The 17,910-nt window shown below is 36.2% G+C and overlaps 1 protein-coding gene across 8 annotated transcripts in view; it reads right to left on the reverse strand.

Annotated features, from left to right (window-relative positions):
- TMTC2 (transmembrane O-mannosyltransferase targeting cadherins 2) overlaps positions 1 to 17,910 on the reverse strand; it is a 410,658-nt gene that overhangs the window by 304,501 nt on the left and 88,247 nt on the right. The gene's annotated exons all lie outside the window — the stretch shown is intronic.

A 17,910-nucleotide genomic window follows, 5' to 3' on the forward strand; every position in this document is an offset into this window, starting at 1 on the left:
AGGAAGTTAGACATGGCCATAGTCCAAACCTGGCCCTGAGGTCACAGCAAAAACACATACTGATAGACGAAACAGCAGAAGGAAAGACAGCAGACACAACACTCCTCTGCTGGACTCTGTAGAGATCCATCTTCCTCACTGCCCCTCCTTTAACTTCTAGAACCTTCAATCTGTAGTGTTGATTTTTATCAACTAGCTCCCCAGCAGAAGTTCTCAGAGAAGAAGCCTGGTGGGAATCCTGCAGGACAGGGAGATAAACTCTGGTTCTGAACAGGCCTCTCTGTTTGCAAAGATAATGCCACAGGAGAAAGAACAGAATGAGACTTTGTAAAGACCTGGCTGAGAAAGGAGCAGGATTTAAAGGTAGCTGGGTTCCTTTAAGCAAACAGTTTACTGAAAGTGAAAATTCAAGAGCAGAATTTAAACCCTTAAAGATGAAATAAACAGTAGAATCTTTCCTCCCAAGGAAACGGCGAGGAAAAACCACATGAAGGAGGAGGGAAACTGGGGTCTGGCGTATAAACAACAGGAACCAAACTACAATAACCTCAGAAGGGACAGACAGAAGAAAAGGAGGCAAATATCAAAACTTTGTGAGGAAGAAACTTTCGCAGGCTAACACAAAGCTGACAGACTCAGGACAAGTGGTGATCAACACCAGCAAAATTAATGAAAACTGATCAAAGTCTAGCTATATCTTAGTTCATCTTTGAGGTATAAGAATTTTTCAATAATCCTAAAAGCATCAAGACAGAAGAATTTTTAAACTACAAAGGAGAAAAAGATCAGACTGGCTTCAAACTTTCCCAGAAGCTAAGGAAGCAATACAGTAACTCAAAATGAACGTACACAAGTTGTTTGTTCTATTGAAAATAGAAAATAGTAACAGATAGGCAAGGGTCCTTGTATATTTGTATATAAAGATGGTATTCACACACAGCTAGAGCCAACAGAAAGAGGAAATAAATAGCTATTGCAAAGGCAAGAGGAAAGAGAATGCAAAAGACCCAAAAAAATACCTAAAGAAAAAACACAAATACATGAAAATACAAAAATAATAATAATATGCCAAAAATAAACAGAAGAGTGGTAAGAGTAAGCAAATTCGAGTAAATATCGCCCGTCTTAAAAGAGAGTATCAATGCATCTTATAATAATAATGAAGAGAAAAATATATGTTCACATTCTTTAAAAACTTAAGGTAGATATTATTGGAACTAAAAAATAACTTAAATAACTTAAAACATAATCCATCAAGAGCATCAAACTACACAAGAGAAAAAGATAACAAATATTTCAGTCAAGCCAGTATATGTAACTTATACTCCTACATTTAAAGATAGTTTCTTAGGAGGAAAAGATAAAATACAAGTGAAGATAAACACATACACACAGAGAAATAAACAGGGGTGTGTGTGTGTGTAGACAGGGAAGATGGGAGGGAGGAAGGAGACATATACATATATGTAGTCAATTCTGTGGAACAAATGTAAGGACTCTGACATCTACATTGGACATTTGACCATTACTAAAATCTGTGCAGTAGGCATCATCCCTAAATTGTAAGTGAAAAATCTGCAAATTAGAGGGGTTTCATGTAGTGAAAAATAAACTAATAAAAATATGTAAGAAAAGAAAACAAATGCAGAAATGTAACAGGCTAGGAAATATTAATGTCTCATTCTTTTTCCATTTAAACAGGCCAAGGAAATGGATACACAGAGAATCTGAATATTACAGTTGATAAGGTTGCTTTAACAAATATGTATGAAGTTCTATGCTCTACAAAAGGTACATCTTTCATTGTTACAAAGTACTTTTAAAACTAATCCTGTATCACAGAAAAAAATTTCAGCTCATTTTAAAAAGGAAGTCTTTCATTTATCACAAATTAAAATGTATAAATGACTAAATTATTACTTTATTAGCTAATAAAAGTAAATCAAAACCAAAAATAGCATTAGAAAAGAATGAGAATATCAACACCTACACGTTATTGCCAAGTAGTAATGAGAGGCAATTTTATAAAAAGCTTTCATTTGTAAGCACTATAACATAGAAAAAGTTAAATAACCATTTTTCACTACAGAAGTTAGAAAAAAAAAAAAACTAACAAAGCTATAAAAATTGAGTCACAAGTATATGAAAAAGAGAACCCTGCTGATCAGTAGTTCTCACAACGGCACTGCACTTATAAATTACTTGGGGAAAATTACTTAAAATATACAGACTCACCTGCAGGAGACCGTGTCCGGGAACAGCCAGCCTAAACCAGCCCCCCAGTGCAACGGGGAAGAACAAGTCTGACTCCATACTGGATTTGTTTCTTTTACTTTAACCTCCTTTTTCTGTTGCTTTTGCTACAAGTTAATCACTAACGGGATGTTGCTTACAGCTTAAAGTATACATAGTGGTCCATCTCTGGGAACTCTGCCTCTCAAGCCTAAGTGTTAAGCTAAAATACATTTGTTTAAAGTCATAGGAAACATTCTGACCAGGCTCACCTGTGAACAGCTGCAGGAAAGGAGAAATTTAACACATTCCCTCCAGAGTCTGGCCAGAACCAGGAAATATTTGCAACAACTTATTGCCATTTTTACTTTACCCCCTCACCTCTTTCTCTTTTTTCCGTAAAAGAAATTAGTATCCAAACCCTGGCAAGATGGTTCTTTGGGACACTAGCCCACTATCTTCTCAGTCTGCTGGCCTGCTGAATAAAGTTGCTACTCCTTGCCCCAACACCTCCTCTCTCAGCTGACTGGCTTGTTGTACAGTAAGCAATATGAACTTAAGACTCGGTAACACCAATGGTTCTGATGCCTGTGGTCTAAGGACAAGCCTTTGAGACTCTGAGAATACGTTTTATACCCAGCTCATGTCTCTTAAAATAAATTTAAAAATATAAAATTAATAACAATAAGGGGACATAAACAAAAATATGACAAGGATGTTTCAAATTATAAGAAAACATTAATCACCATTTTATCCTAATAAACTTTAAATCCTCAAAGGCATAAATTACTCTCCAGGAAAATAAAATGAATGATTAAAGAAAAAAAATAACATTGAACAGACTAACAGCCACAAAAGCAAAAAAAAAAAGTTGTCCATGAAATATCTCCTAAAGAGAACCAAGAAGGTTATGTAGATAAATTCATACAAACTCAAGGGACACATACATGTCATATAAAACATTTCTGAGAACATAAAAACTTCCCAAATGATTTACAAATACAGCTTAAAAAAGGAAAATCACAATCCAATCTCACTCATGAAAACAACTACAAAAATAAACCACCTGAAAATGGACTCTAGCAATATATTAATATATTATCCTGTGCTTATTGGTCTTTGTCTCAGGTGCAGTATTCATTTAGTTATAGGAAAATTATTAGTGTAATTCTTTACATCAATCTGTGAAGATAGAAAAATAGATGGGGGGGTGTGTGTTTAATGGAGGGTGTCTGTTAAAGACAATAAAGTGAAAACACTTATTTACCTCTGCTCTCTCAAAAGACTCCAGGGAAACATCAGTAAAGGGGCATAAAAGCTCAAGGGTACTTGCTGAAAGGCCACACTATGCCATGTACTCGTTGCACCTTTCTATCACAGCATTTTTCATTCATTCAATAGATGTGTCTTAAAATTTCGTCTGCATCAGACAGTGGGTCAGGTGTTCTTAATGTCTCTCCTCCCCCCAGGTAGATTATTAGCTTCCTAAAACAGGTACCCTGTCATCACAGTCACTATTTCTCACCCTGGTCATATCACTGGGACTCAAAAGTGTAAAAAAAAAAAAAAAAAAAGGAAGAAAGGAAGAAAGAAAGGAGAAAATGAAAGAAAATTTAGAATCTATTTATTAAAAGAAAGTGCTCAAAGAGATTATCAAGAAATTACAAAACTCCAATGGAAAACCTGATGACTTCATCCAAATCAGCAGGAATTAATTACATGGGACTGAAAGAACTGATAAATATTATTTATAATTTTATGATTTTTTTCCTGAAATATTCTGGCCTTGAATCTTTGAAAGATTTCCAGAAAACTGTTCCTCTTACTCTAACATTAACCTAGAGTATGTTGATAAAGTATACCTTTGTAATCAAAGATGAAGCCTTTATCTTTTTCCCCTTTACCTGATCCCCCATCATTTGGCTTCTCCAGTGGGCTCCCCTGTGGACTTGATGGCTTATTGAAACAAAAATACAATTTGTTATACTAATAAAAATTTTTTTAAATAATTCTTAAAAATTTCTTAAAGATTATCAAACAAGATTTTTAACTGAAAACACTGAAAAATGTTCAAGAACTCAGTGGATCTCAACATCATTTAACTCTTACCGGACAAGGACTCTCTGGGATGGGACCTAGGATGCATACCTGCACAGGCAGCCAGGCTGCAAGACCTCCAGGTCCCAGCCCAGGCTCTGCTGGCCTAGAACGCCACGACAGCTTTAGCGTTAAGAGCCTCGTACTGCTTTGGATCTTGAAGCCTTAGAAGTTTCTCTGTGCCTGGGCTTTCAGTGCCGACTCAGGAAAGGTCAAGCCTTCCACCTATTTCCAGTATCACGGGGCTCAAGATGCTTCAGACATCAGCTGGCCCTCGCCTTCTCCCCTCCTTCTACCTTCAGGCTGCACACTTCACACTGTAGGCTTCCTGGAACATCCTCACAGATGTGCACTCTTATCTGTGACTACACACTTCCATTGCAGGAAAGAACCCCAACCAAGTCACCATGTCTCCCCTTGCTTCCTGTTTTTCAACAAATAAATACTCCAAAGGAAAAAACATGCTGTTGACTCAGTGCTTCCTTCTTTGATGACTCTGCCTTAAGCCTGAAAGAGTGGACAAACATCTGCCCAGTGACTGATCACTGGTTATATTGTTTTGACTTAGTTCCTCCACTTCATTTCCTCCTTAGAGGAACCACAATTAACAGTGAATGGGTTTTGCTGCTATCAGCCCTTCCATAGCTGCATTTTTAGCCTACTTCTTATAAACGTAAGTATGTATTCTAAATCTAGGTTGATGGAAATACCGTATTTGGCAGAGTTCCTGACTAGTCCAGATTACTATCCCCTATATCACCCTGTTGGTGTCCTTTACCAGTTATCCATTTGCCTTGCACACAACCCTCCTCCTCTAGTCTCCCAGTGTAGAAATTCTGGACTCATTGTTGATTCTTTCTTCTTTATCCCCTATATTCAATAATATCTCAAGTCTTATCAAAGGAAATAAAGAGGTTAAGTGGCCACAGCATTCCTCTCAGGAAGGTAAGTTTGTTGGGAGTAAGGCTGGTGTTATGTAGGTAATGAAAACCAGCATGCTTCGGGACAAAACATTTAAACAGCTCTGTAGTAGAACTGCACAGGCATTTGGAAGAATGAGGATGAGTGAGGTACACAGGACAGAGAAGATGGCCAGCAACGTGACAGAAGGCTGGTCCCTAAGTAGAAAGTTAAAAAGAAACAATCAGTGAACATTTCCTAGAGCAATGATGGCTGAGGGGCTTTTTTTTTTTAAAGTATAGTCAGTTTACAATGTTGTGTCAATTTCTGGTGTACAACACAATGTTTCAGTCTTCCATATACATATTCATTTTCATATTCTTTTTCATTATAGGTTACTACAAGATATTGAATATAGTTTCCTGTGCTATCCAGTAGAAACTTGTTGTTTATCTGTTTTATATATATCAATTAGTATCTGCAAATCTCTAACTCCAATTTATCCTTCCATACTCCCCTTCCCCTCTGGTAACCATAAGTTTGTTTTCTAAGACTGTAAATCTGTTTCTGTTTTGTAAATAAGTTCATTTGTGTCATTTTTTTAGCTTCGACATATAAGTGACATCACATGGTATTTTTCTTCCTTTTTCTGGCTTACTTCACTTACTATGACCATCTCCAGGTCCATTTATGTTGATGAAAAGGCATTATTTTATTCTTTTTTATGGCCAAGTAGTATTCCATTGTATAAATATAACACATTTTCTTTATCCAGTCATCTGTCAGTGGTTGCTTCCATGTCTTGGCTGTTGTAAATAGTGCTGCTGTGAACACTGGGGCACATGTGTCTCATCAAATTAGATTCCCTCTGGAGATATGGGAGTGGGGTTGCTAGATCATATGTAAGTCTTTTTTTGGTTTTTTAAGGAATTGCCATACATGTTTTCCATAATGGCTGCACCAGACTACAGTGTGAGGGGCTTCTAAAGACAGAAATTTCTAAGGGTCTATTTTAAGTTGTTGCTGTGTTGCATCATAAAACCCCTCACATCAAACCTTCAAGTCTGCGTACACAGTACTAACATCAGCAGGAATCTGGGAAATAAAGAGATCATTTCAGCTAAGCAGGGTCCCAGGGGGTGGAAAACAGACACTATAAGCAGGAGATACAATGTGTAAAGAGATGCAGACCTCAGCGAAAACAGAAACTTAAGAGTTGGCAGCGACTAGGGAAATGTGAGCCCTCTATGAACGCCTACAGATAGTAAGGTCACAGGGAATTCCATCACATGCGGGATGGGAATTCAAGCTAATACTTACATGAATCTCTGAGGATGGATTTGGCCAAGGCTTGAACAACGTGTGTCTTCCCTGTCGAGCCATCTCCATTTCAACCAACACCACACTCTTCCCAACTCTCCCTGCTCTGCGATTTCTCCTGCCTGATCTGGTGCATCTCACGGTAACAACAAACCATTAACCATTACTAAGCATCATGACATGACAACCGGACAGGTTAGGACTTTCTATTAGCATCTCCTGTACCATTTGGTACAGTGAAAAATACAGTCCATTCAGTCAGAGGTAAGAAAATGGAGACTCAGAGAAGTTACCAAATTTGATCAAGACCACACTGCTGCTGAGTGGCAAGGAGAAAAACTGAACTCATCTTTCTGAGACAGAACCCTACATTCCTTACTGTTCCTGTCCTGTATCCTCATGCTAAGCTGTCTCTTTCTATAGGTGAATGCTGAGCTTCTAACTGCCAATTTGCCATTGACAGCCCTCCAAAGGAACTTTGGGCACAGTGCAAGCTAAAGCCTCATAAGGAACAATTTTAGTAGATGAATTAATACTCTCCTAGTCATTGAGTGAACACCTGAGAATATTTATGCATATGTGTGGTTTTTCACACTGGTTGTACAAGGAAAGATACTGCCAAACGACTGTTAGAAATCTTTCTGGGAAGATACTATAAAGTATCTGTGTAGAGATTCACCTGAGAACTCCTCAAAAATGCTTACAACACATTTTAAAATAAAAATTGAGAAAATCCCATTGTTTTCTGCTATAAATTCATTACTTCTCAAATTTACTTGGTTAATTTGTTTTTTTCTAATCCTGAGATTTGGCTTTGGACAGAAGTAACAGAATAAGTTGAATACTGCAGAAATTAGAGTAAGGAAAGGAGAAAACACAGGAAATGACCCAGTGGCATCATCATTCACCAGGTAGTTATTTTAATATATTTCTCTAAAAATCAGGTTATTAAGGTAACTTGAAATCTGTAAAATACTATTGTTTGCATTTAGCTCAGAGGAACACCAAGTGTTTAAACACCCTCACATTTACCTAAATCACTTTATACATTAACTCCCAGGTTTCTAACCCACAGGCATTAATTCATCCAAGCATTAACTGGAGTTGATATTTACAAGTTATTTATAGTTTATAAATGAGCTTCTCGGCTGCCATTTATAAAAGGGCATGGCTTCTCTTTGTTACCGGTGCTTGGAAAACCAATTTTTTTTTTAAACTTTTTACATTTCCAACTTTTCACACAGCAAGATTTTAAAATTATTATTTACAAAGTTTATAATATGTCAATCAAGTACTGGAATTTTGTCAGTACTTGAAAGAGAACTCAGTGCTTATATATTAATCACATCAGATAGTTACTAACACAAAGTATCAAGACTTCAATGTCACAGTGCAGTCTCACCATATAAAAGTGCTTTGTATCGTTCTCAGGGATTTTTCCATCAAGAGCAAAGGAAGTATTCAAAATTTACAATTGGAATCTTATCTCTTCTAAGATAAGTCTTAGACAAGCCATCTGAAGGAGAGAAAGTTACTTTAAATTCTTAGAACAGCTTCTTGCTCATTTTATGCAAGAAAATAAAAGCAAGATTAATTATTAAGCAGGGCTCAAGACATTCTTTAAATCAATCTGTTTCAGTACACACCAGATCACTGAGACGTACTCTAAAGGTTGAAAAGATGTGATCTGAATTCATTTCCTAAAGCAGAGTTCTTCAAGCAACAATGATGGCAACAGGAATAGTAAACACTCAGTTTATACAGCACTTTATCACTAAATTTTCCCATATTCTATTTCACTTAATTGATACACAGCCATGAAAGCAAGTGTGGTATCATCTCCCCTATTTTATCAATGATGAAACTGATGTTCAGAGGTTAAGATCAGATGAGGCTTGAGACGGAGAGTATGTGTACAGATCCCAAGTCTTGACACCTAATCCAGGATTCTTCACTTTACAGCTACACTGCCTCCTACAGTGACATCTTATACAGTGATCTGCATTTCTCACATCGAGTTCATGCTAAATGTTCAACAGATTGGAAGCTCTACTGGATATATATTTACATCAAATCATTCTAAACTAACCAAAATGACTTTATGATATATTCAGCATTCTGATTGTTAAAATTTATTCTTATTATAAGGGATAATACACTTTGAATTTAAATTGCTGTCTGAAAAGAAAATAATTATACCACAGCTTTACCTTCATATTAGCAGTATTAGTTATAGGTCACACACACAACCTTCTATACTACATTTATAAAATGAACACCATCATAAAAGTTTTTATAAAATTCAAATTTATCATTCCAGATCTGGGATCTCTAACTAGGAATGAAATTCCACAAACAGTTTTAAAAGTTACTGTCAAACTATTTTTCAAAGCTATATACCAATTTACACTCATACCCATAATATATAAGAATTCCCACAGATCGATATTAACTCTTGGTATCCATATCAACTCTTGGTATTGTCAGTAATATTGGAGAATATTACATATACACCATTATGAATCAATAAGATAGTGCTACGAATCACAACAAAGATGAATTTTTAAAACATTGTACTGAGTTTTTAAAAAGCGAATGGCAAAAGGCTTTACAGAGCTCAATACCATTTTTACAAAGTTCAAAACCAGACAAATGTAGAGAGGTATATACATATATGATAAAACTATTTAAAAAAAACAGCAGAATAATAGACACAAAATTCTGGATGGTGTTTTTTCCAGGTGAAAGTAGATATACGGGATTTGGGAGAAATACTTAAATTTTTATATTTTACTCTTTTGTAAGCATAAACTAATGTAAAATTTGTATTTTTTTTTATTGAAACATAGTGGATTTACGATCTTGTGTTAGTTTCAGGTGCACAGCACAGTGATTCAGTATTTTTGCAGGTTATACTCCATTATGGGTTATTACATGCTAACTGGTGTAATTCCTTGTGCTGCACAGTATATCCTTGGTGCTTAGCTATTAAAATTTGTATTTGTTAAGGTGGCAACAGCACCATACAAATCTTACTACACACCACAGTAAAATCTTAAAACACTATTTCTGCCAAAATAGTCTAGAATCTTCTAGAGACTCTCAACTAATCCTTTGATATTTCAATCATACTCTTTTGAAGGGCCTCTCTGGTCATTATCCATGGTAATAACTCCCTGATCCCTCCCTGTCATTGCCCCATTTGTCTATGGGTTTATGTGTTAACTCAGATCTTACTGAGCCACTTCCACTGACTTCATGGAATGTTGCTTCCTTCATAAGATATCCAATTTAAGTGTGCATTTTGCATAGCATTTGCATATGATTTTGAGATGTTCACAGAAGATAGCAAAAGACTTATCAACTTGCTACCAAAGAGCAGAGATGCTAGTAGGCTTAAGTAGAGAGAGACAAGCAATAAGGAGAGATCACTAATAAGTATTTTCTTGGTTTTGAGAGCAAATCTCATACCCGCAGGAACTGTGATAACAAGCACTGTACAAGTTGGATTTCTGAGCATTAAGTACATTTCCTAACCCATACAGAGCCTCAAATTGTTCTTCAATGAACTGACTGATGAAAACATTACCAAACCGCTGGCCCCTCAACGTCACTATAAAGAAGGCAAGGCAATTTACATGGAAAACTCTGTAAACATTCAAGCTCATTTAATCAAATGTTAATATTTTAAAGAGATTTTTATTCATGAGCAAATTGCCAGAGAAGGCAATTATCCAAATGAGGCAACGTTTATTTCGACTGAGAACCAAAATGAACAAAGCACATCACAACAAATAACAGAGGAATACCATCAGCCCTCCATATCCCTGGGTTCCACATCTGTGAATTCAACCAACTGCAGACTGAAAATACATATATTTTAATTCCAGAAAATCCCAAAAAGCAAAAATTGATTTTGCCTTGCACTAGCAACTACTGACATAACATTCATATCATATTAGGTATTTTAAGTAATCTAGAGATGACTGAAAGCATAATAACAGGGGAAGATGTGTGTATATGCAAATACTACATTATACTACATTAGATCTGAGACCCTAACCCCAGCTGATATCAGGGACTATTTCTGCTAAGTGTGTCCCAAAGATCACTAGAGGAGGCTCTCATTTGTTTCCTAATAGATTCTCAGTAAAATTACTGAAACTGCAAGCTCTTCAACTATGTTGAAAATGGGATCAACTTATTTTCAACTTTGAAGGAACATACCTCTATTAAATAAAGTTAAGGCCATCTACATACTGTAAGCCATGCCCAAACTGATAGTATGTGGGGTTTGTCATGCATTTTCTTTTTATCCCTGGAAATCAGGATTTTGTTGTAGGAAGAGAACCTGAACTGAAAAACACAAGGGGTGTTAAGTAAAATAAAGCTTCTAAAATAGCAATATTTTCATTCTCACAGCTAACACAACGATTCACATTTTCTTTGCAGGAAAAAAAGGCCCCTGAGGCAAAGGGCCCCGTTAGAGCCACGTGCACGAATCCTCCTGTAACAGTGTGATATTTGGATTGGAAGTTGCCCATCTGTGTGTACAAGCAGTAGAGCCATCACTTCCACTATGTGGCAGATTCCCTTCAAAAAAAGTAAATGCTGTTAGGCCAAAAGAAAATGCTGTCAAAATCCAAAAAAAAAAAAAATGTCTCCGCAGTCAACAGAGCTGGTGAGTGTTGCTAAATGACTCCCGAAAGCCAAATCTCTCCTGGTCCTCTATCTGCTTGCTTTGTTTATATTCGATCACTGTTCAGGATACTACTCTGACGCTAATTATTCATAGGTGGGAAGGAGGTCTATGTATTCCTTTGTCTCTTGCTGGGACCAAATCTGGACACACTAATACCTGCCAAGGCAGAGAGGCCGCAGCGGTAAGGTGAAATCCTCATGCAGCTTTACCCGCAGGAGGATTGCTCCTAAGCATTCCCAACCTCTTCTTTTCTTTGAAAAAGAAAAAATGCATGCTTTCTTTAACTCTTTGACAGACTAATAATCCAGCTACTCTGCTAATCAAGGCTTGATCTGTCCTTGGAAGGGTTTCACAGATCTCAAAGTCCTGCCAGTAAATGGTAAAGCATCAGAGATGGGAAGGACATTGAGGGGCTAGGGTTGTTAATTTTTTTTTTCAATGGTAAAGCATCAGAGATGGGAAGGACATTGAGGGGCTAGGGTTGTTAATTTTTTTTTTCAATCTTACATGCTTTTATTAGTAAATACAGAACATGTACTAAGCATTTACCTTAAGAAGTTAGAAAAATAAGACAGAAAAAACCCAGAGAACATATAAGGAAATGATAAAGCTATTACTAGGGAGTTTTAGAGATAATTTTACCACATATTCAAAGAACAAGTCATTCTTTTGCTACACAGCTGACTTTGTATGAGCTACCGTATCCCTGCCTCCCAAACGAGACAAGGGCCCTCTATGTCACTTATGAGCAAGGATGTAAAAGTTGTTTCTTCTATTATGTCATTTTCCTGTGGTAGTTGTTTACTTTCTGTATCATAATAAACAAAAAACACACTTTTTTTTAAGAAAAATTAAATTACTAACCAAAAAAAAGTAATGGTACTAGAGACAAAAAATGTTGCTGGCCACTTCAGTAAAGAAAGAATGTTACCTGCCATTCTAGTAAACCAGGAATGTGGTCACCACCAAGCCATCAGCCACTGCAGCTTCCCACAAAGGTTTGCCCTGAGGGGGGTTTAAAATGGAGAAAAACAGGATGCTGGCCCTACAGAGTTAAGATGCAGATCTAAGGAATAATTTCAATGAGCCTAGACTCTTGCATCTTCTCACATACAGGAAACACTAAAATCATGAGCTTGAGATGTCCGTATTTGCGATTAGCAGTCATCTTTTGATGTTCAGCTACATGTTGTTTTGTTTTGTTTTTCAACAAAAACTCATATACCCTCGCTCCTCCCTTACCTCTTCAGAACTGTTCCTCTGAGCTATCTGAGAGGCTGTCTCCTGGACTACATAGTCCTCAGTAGGGTCCCCAAATAAAATTTGACTTGAAATTTTTAGGTTGTACGTATTTCTTCAGTCGACAATACATAACACTAAGTTAGTTCTGAGGATAAAGGTAGATCCAATATTAAATAGGAACGTATCAATTAGGTCTATTTCAGTTACAAGTGACAGAAACCCAACTTAAATTGGTTTACAAAAAAAGAGGAATTTATTTGTTCTTGTAACTGATGAGACATTCAGACTGGACTGTCAGGATTCTTTGTTTCCAGCTCAAGCTCTGACTTCCCCTCCTCCCCCAGGAATGATGGGAGCTCCCACCAACACCAGGCTATCTTACTACAACATGCTAAGAAATTTCAGAGGAAAGAAGTTAAAAGTCTCCTTTCCAATAATTCCAACCAAAATGCCAAGAATTGAGTCTTACTTGATCAATATCGGTTACTTAGCCATCAGTTCATCCCTGTGAGCAAGAGATGGGTCCCTGGTCCATTAAAGCAAGGGGAGCGTGCAGGCAGCCCCTCCTGATCTACACAGACTGAGAATATAGGAGGAGAGTTTTCCCAAATGAAACTGCAGACACTATAAGGACAAGAAAAGGGAAATTGATGCTGGAGAAACACAAACAATAGATGCCCATCACAATCAACTACTGCTCCATACATTAAAAGAACAAAGGGAAAATCGATGTACTGAGCAGCTCAACTTACCTGCCAACGCCTACTGTATAATACAGTTCCCAATAATCAGAATTTAAACCGCATTTCAACACTGATGGAGCTGAAGAATTTTCCCCTCAAAGTGACTGCAAGTTGGAATGTTGGCAGGCATTCCAAATACAATAGTATACAGATGAATTTTGATTTTTGATTCATAACCTCTATTTCAAGGAAGCTTTGATTTGTGCAAGCTGCTCACAGATAGCACTTGGAAAATAATTATGCCTCGCATGACACTTTTTTCTGAGATGCTTTCTATAGCTCATTTAACCCATCCTCAAACGTTCCTGCTCATGAGATGAGGGCAATTGTATCATACTTTGAGCAAATCAAACAGAAGAAAACCCAATTTCCAGGCCATGTAAATTCAGGAGTGCTTTTTCACATTCCAAAATGACACAGCCCAGAGGGTTAGGCATAGCTCAATGGCAGAGCACACACTTAGCATGCATGAGGTCCTGGGTTCAATTCCCAGTACCGCCACTAAAATAAATAAATAAATAAATAAATAAATAAAAATAAATAAATAAGGGGGGAGAGTATAGCTCAGTGATAGAGTGATTAGCATGTATAAGGTCCTGAGTTCAATTCCTAATACCTTCATTAAAAATGAATAAAATAAGTAAGTAAATATGCCTAATTACCTACCCCCCAAAACAAACAAAAACCAAGATGATACAGCCCTACATGAACTGACTCAGATGAAGTACTTCTGAAAAGTACTTCTAGTACAATCCAAATACTTAATTTACAAAGTTTTATTCTACAAACAAATTAGCAAAGCCCACCTATTACTTTAACCGAGGGCCGTCCACTTCTGATAAAACAAAGTCGCTAAGCCTGATACCCCACGGGTTTTGGTTTTGGTTTTGTAACAGCTTTCTTAACTCAGTGAATTAAACGATTAGTGAGAAAAATCATTAACAAATTATTTGTTTCTGGGAGCCACCAAGAAAGGAGTGCATTTAAAACAATGCAATTACTCTTTATTATTATTATCTAAGAAAAGCCTTAATTTCTCAATTTCCTCTCAAGTTAATTCTAATAAACAAAAGGCAGAATAATGGAAATATGAGCAGATGGTATTCCCGTGGGGTATCTCCTGGAAAAACAGGTGGACTCCCAGGCATAAATTTCAATCTCCCAATTCTGGTGACATTTTCATTTGTCCCTTTCACAGATGTAACTGTAGGATTTCAGAATGTCCCAATGCCGAGAGAACCTGCTCAATGATGGCTCTAGCTCCATCAATCTTTTCTATTTAATGTAGTGCAATTTATTTTCACCTTATTCTCCTAGGAGGGCCAACCACTTTCATTGACAAGACACAGGCTGTCTTTTGAAATCAATTAACTTCTGCATCAAAAAACTAGAAATGCATTTTGGAAGACCTCTGAAAATTTAAACAGCTTTACACATTAATCAATTGGGTCTCCCAGAGAATTTATTATGCCTTTGGCTCTCTCACATGAGAGACCTACATTTCAGAAGTTTTATGTAAAGTTTCCAAACCTCTTTTAAAAGAAATGAGCTTTAGACATTTTCTTTTTTACAGATTCTTCTCAACTTAGCAAACAGAAATGAACAATTATTTTTCTAAGTCTGTTCTCTCCGATTAAAATGACTAAGCCAATCAATATATAAAACACTGGCCAATATATAAAATCAGTTATAAACACTTGTTATAATAACTTTTAAAATTCAACCCTCCTCTCTGTAAAGCCACATCTGAGGAAATCATTTAAAGGATGTTTACACGTGGTCAGTCTTTTTGCTTTTACAAAGCTTTTTCCAGTATTTAAAAAAAAAAAATCCCATTTTGTTTTCAGTGAGCAAACTGACCTGACAATATCAAGACTGCAGCAATAAGTGATTTCCTCTTTGTACATTTTGTATTAAAAAATAAACTTTACTACAAATGTCATATGATATCACTTATATGTGGAATCTGAAAAAAAAATACAAATTCAATTTACAGACCAAAAACAGACTCACGGACACAGGAGATAAACTATGGTTACCAAAGGAAAAAGGGCGGGGAGGGATAAATTCGAGGTTGGGGATTAACAGATACACATTACAATATATAAAATAGATAAATGACAAGGACCTTCTGTATAGCATAGGGAACTATATTCAATTTGTTATAATAATATATAATGGAAAAGAATCTGAAAAGAAAATACATATATGCACATATATGTATAACTGAATCACTCTGCTGTACACCAGAAACTAACGTTGTAAATTGATTACATTTAATAAAAATTTTTTAAATAAAAATAAATAAATAAATAAACCTTCCACAGTTAATCTTTGGAGTTACTTGGCTCCTGAGGGTAGGAGAGGAAAAGTGATGAGTAGAAAAGACAGCCTACAGGATGAACTGTATATCTGGTCTGTGCCCCAGTGCTTCTAAACTGGAATAGAAAAACCAGGGGACTAACAACATATATGTCCCCCACCCTGCTGGCTTAACAGAACAGTGCTCATTCCACAAGGTGTGGAAAAGACCTGGACAGATAAACCGTCACTATCGCAGGCCTCAAGGACAGCAGGAACAAAAGATCCAGGTGCCTGGAACTTGGGCGTCTAAGGACAAGACAGTAACATCTGACATGGGACATGTCAGAGCAAGCTGCCCCACCGCGCAGCACAGCTACGAGCAGGGATAAAGAGAAGACAGAGGGGACGCACCTTCATATATTGTTAAATCTACCCCTGCAAAGTCTTAGGTTATTTTTTATGAAGTTCGTTGCTCCTATGTAAAACAAAAGCCCTATTACAGTGCTTATTTTCTTTGAGGTTACATACTAGATGTTTACTCACGTCGACTAAGGTATACGAGATGTTATGGAGATGTATATATATCTCTTATTCAAAATCAATTTGCTGGTAGTGGCTGGTCCTTATAAGTTCTTTAAATTAAAAATATTCCAAGAGTGGCTACCTACTCCCTAGTTTATGCTCCAAAAAAATATAAATAGCTCACCTATTAGTAACTTGGGATAACCTCATACACGTGATTCTTGTAACCAACTAGAGTGAAAAAAACCAGAAACTCCCAATAAATGAAAAAAATTGAGAGTCTATAGGGGAGTCTGTATCTAGTTAATAACCATTTGGAAAATTGTTTAACTTTACCAAAAATACAGAGTGCAAGTTAAAATGGAATGCCATTTTTCTCCTGTAAAAATTGTACTAATCTTGAAAACTAATAGCCAATAATACCAATTACAGTAAAGTGTATGATCTGGAGGCCGTGGAAATTGGCACAATCTTTTCTGAAATACCTTGGAATTCTGCCCATCCCTTTAACACTAAACTGTTTAGTTGGAAACACTCAAAATATGTAAGTATCAAAAACACATTTCACACTCCATACAATGTACATGTTCATAATTCCAGACATTTTTTCTAAAAGGGAAAAAAAATTTAGGAAATAGTAATGGTAGGAGCTAAAAAAAAAATCAATAAATTTTGAAAATCTACAATTTTAAACATGTATACTTTATGAAATAGTAAACACTGGCAAATTTGCTAAAACTATGCTTTCAATTTTTCTTTCTTTAAATGGACTAAAAACATTATCGTTATAGAATCTTAATATATTCACATATATTCACATACATATTAATATAGTCTTACACATTCATATTCCCATAAACAAGCAATACTCACATTATTCATGATTTTTTCAAGATTTGCCCTTTTCAATCCATTGCTTTTTCATTAAGAGATGATTTACAATAATTTCAAAATGACTTTTTAAACAGTTTTGAAAATAACTTTATACAACTTTTATTTTAGAAATCTGGGATTATATTTTGTTCTGCCTCAGAAATTAACATTATCCCAGAAATTTGTTAGTACAAAAATAACCCCCATAAATGCAAATCAAAATTACAATGAGGTATTAACTCACACCAGTCAAAATGGCCATCACTTAAAAAGTCCACAAATAATAAATGCTGGAGAGGGTGTGGAGAAAAAGGAATCCTCCTACACTATTGGTGGGAATGTAGTTTGGTGCAGCCACTACGGAAAACAGTATGGAGGTTTCTTAAAAAACTGAAAATAGACTTACCCTATGATCCAGCACTCCCATTCCTGGGCATCTATCTGGACAAGACTCTAATTTGAAAAGATACATGCACCCCAATGTCCATAGCAGCACTATTTACAACAGCCAACACATGGAAGCAACCTAAGTGTCCATCAACAAATGACTGGATAAAGACAACAATGGTATATTTATACAGTGGGATACTACTCAGCCACAAAAAGAATGCAATACCATTTGCAGCAAAATGGATGAACCTGCAGATTGTCATACTAAGTGAAGTAAGCCACAGAGAGAAAGAAAAACACCATATGATATCACTTATCTTAAAAAAAGACACAAATGAACTTATTTACAAAACAGAAATAGACTCACAGACATAGAAAAAGAACTCATGGTTACAAGTGGGGGGAGGAGGGTGGGAAGAGATAAAACGGGAATTTGAGATTTGCAGATACTAACTACTATATATAAAAAAGATAAACAAGTTCCTATGGTATAGCACAGGTAACTATATTCAATGTCTTGTAACAGCCTATAATGAAAAAGAATAAGAAAAAGAATATATACATGTATGTATATAACTGAATCAC

The sequence above is a fragment of the Vicugna pacos genome, chromosome 12, assembly GCF_048564905.1.
Source record: "Vicugna pacos chromosome 12, VicPac4, whole genome shotgun sequence".
Classification (NCBI taxonomy): domain Eukaryota; kingdom Metazoa; phylum Chordata; class Mammalia; order Artiodactyla; family Camelidae; genus Vicugna; species Vicugna pacos.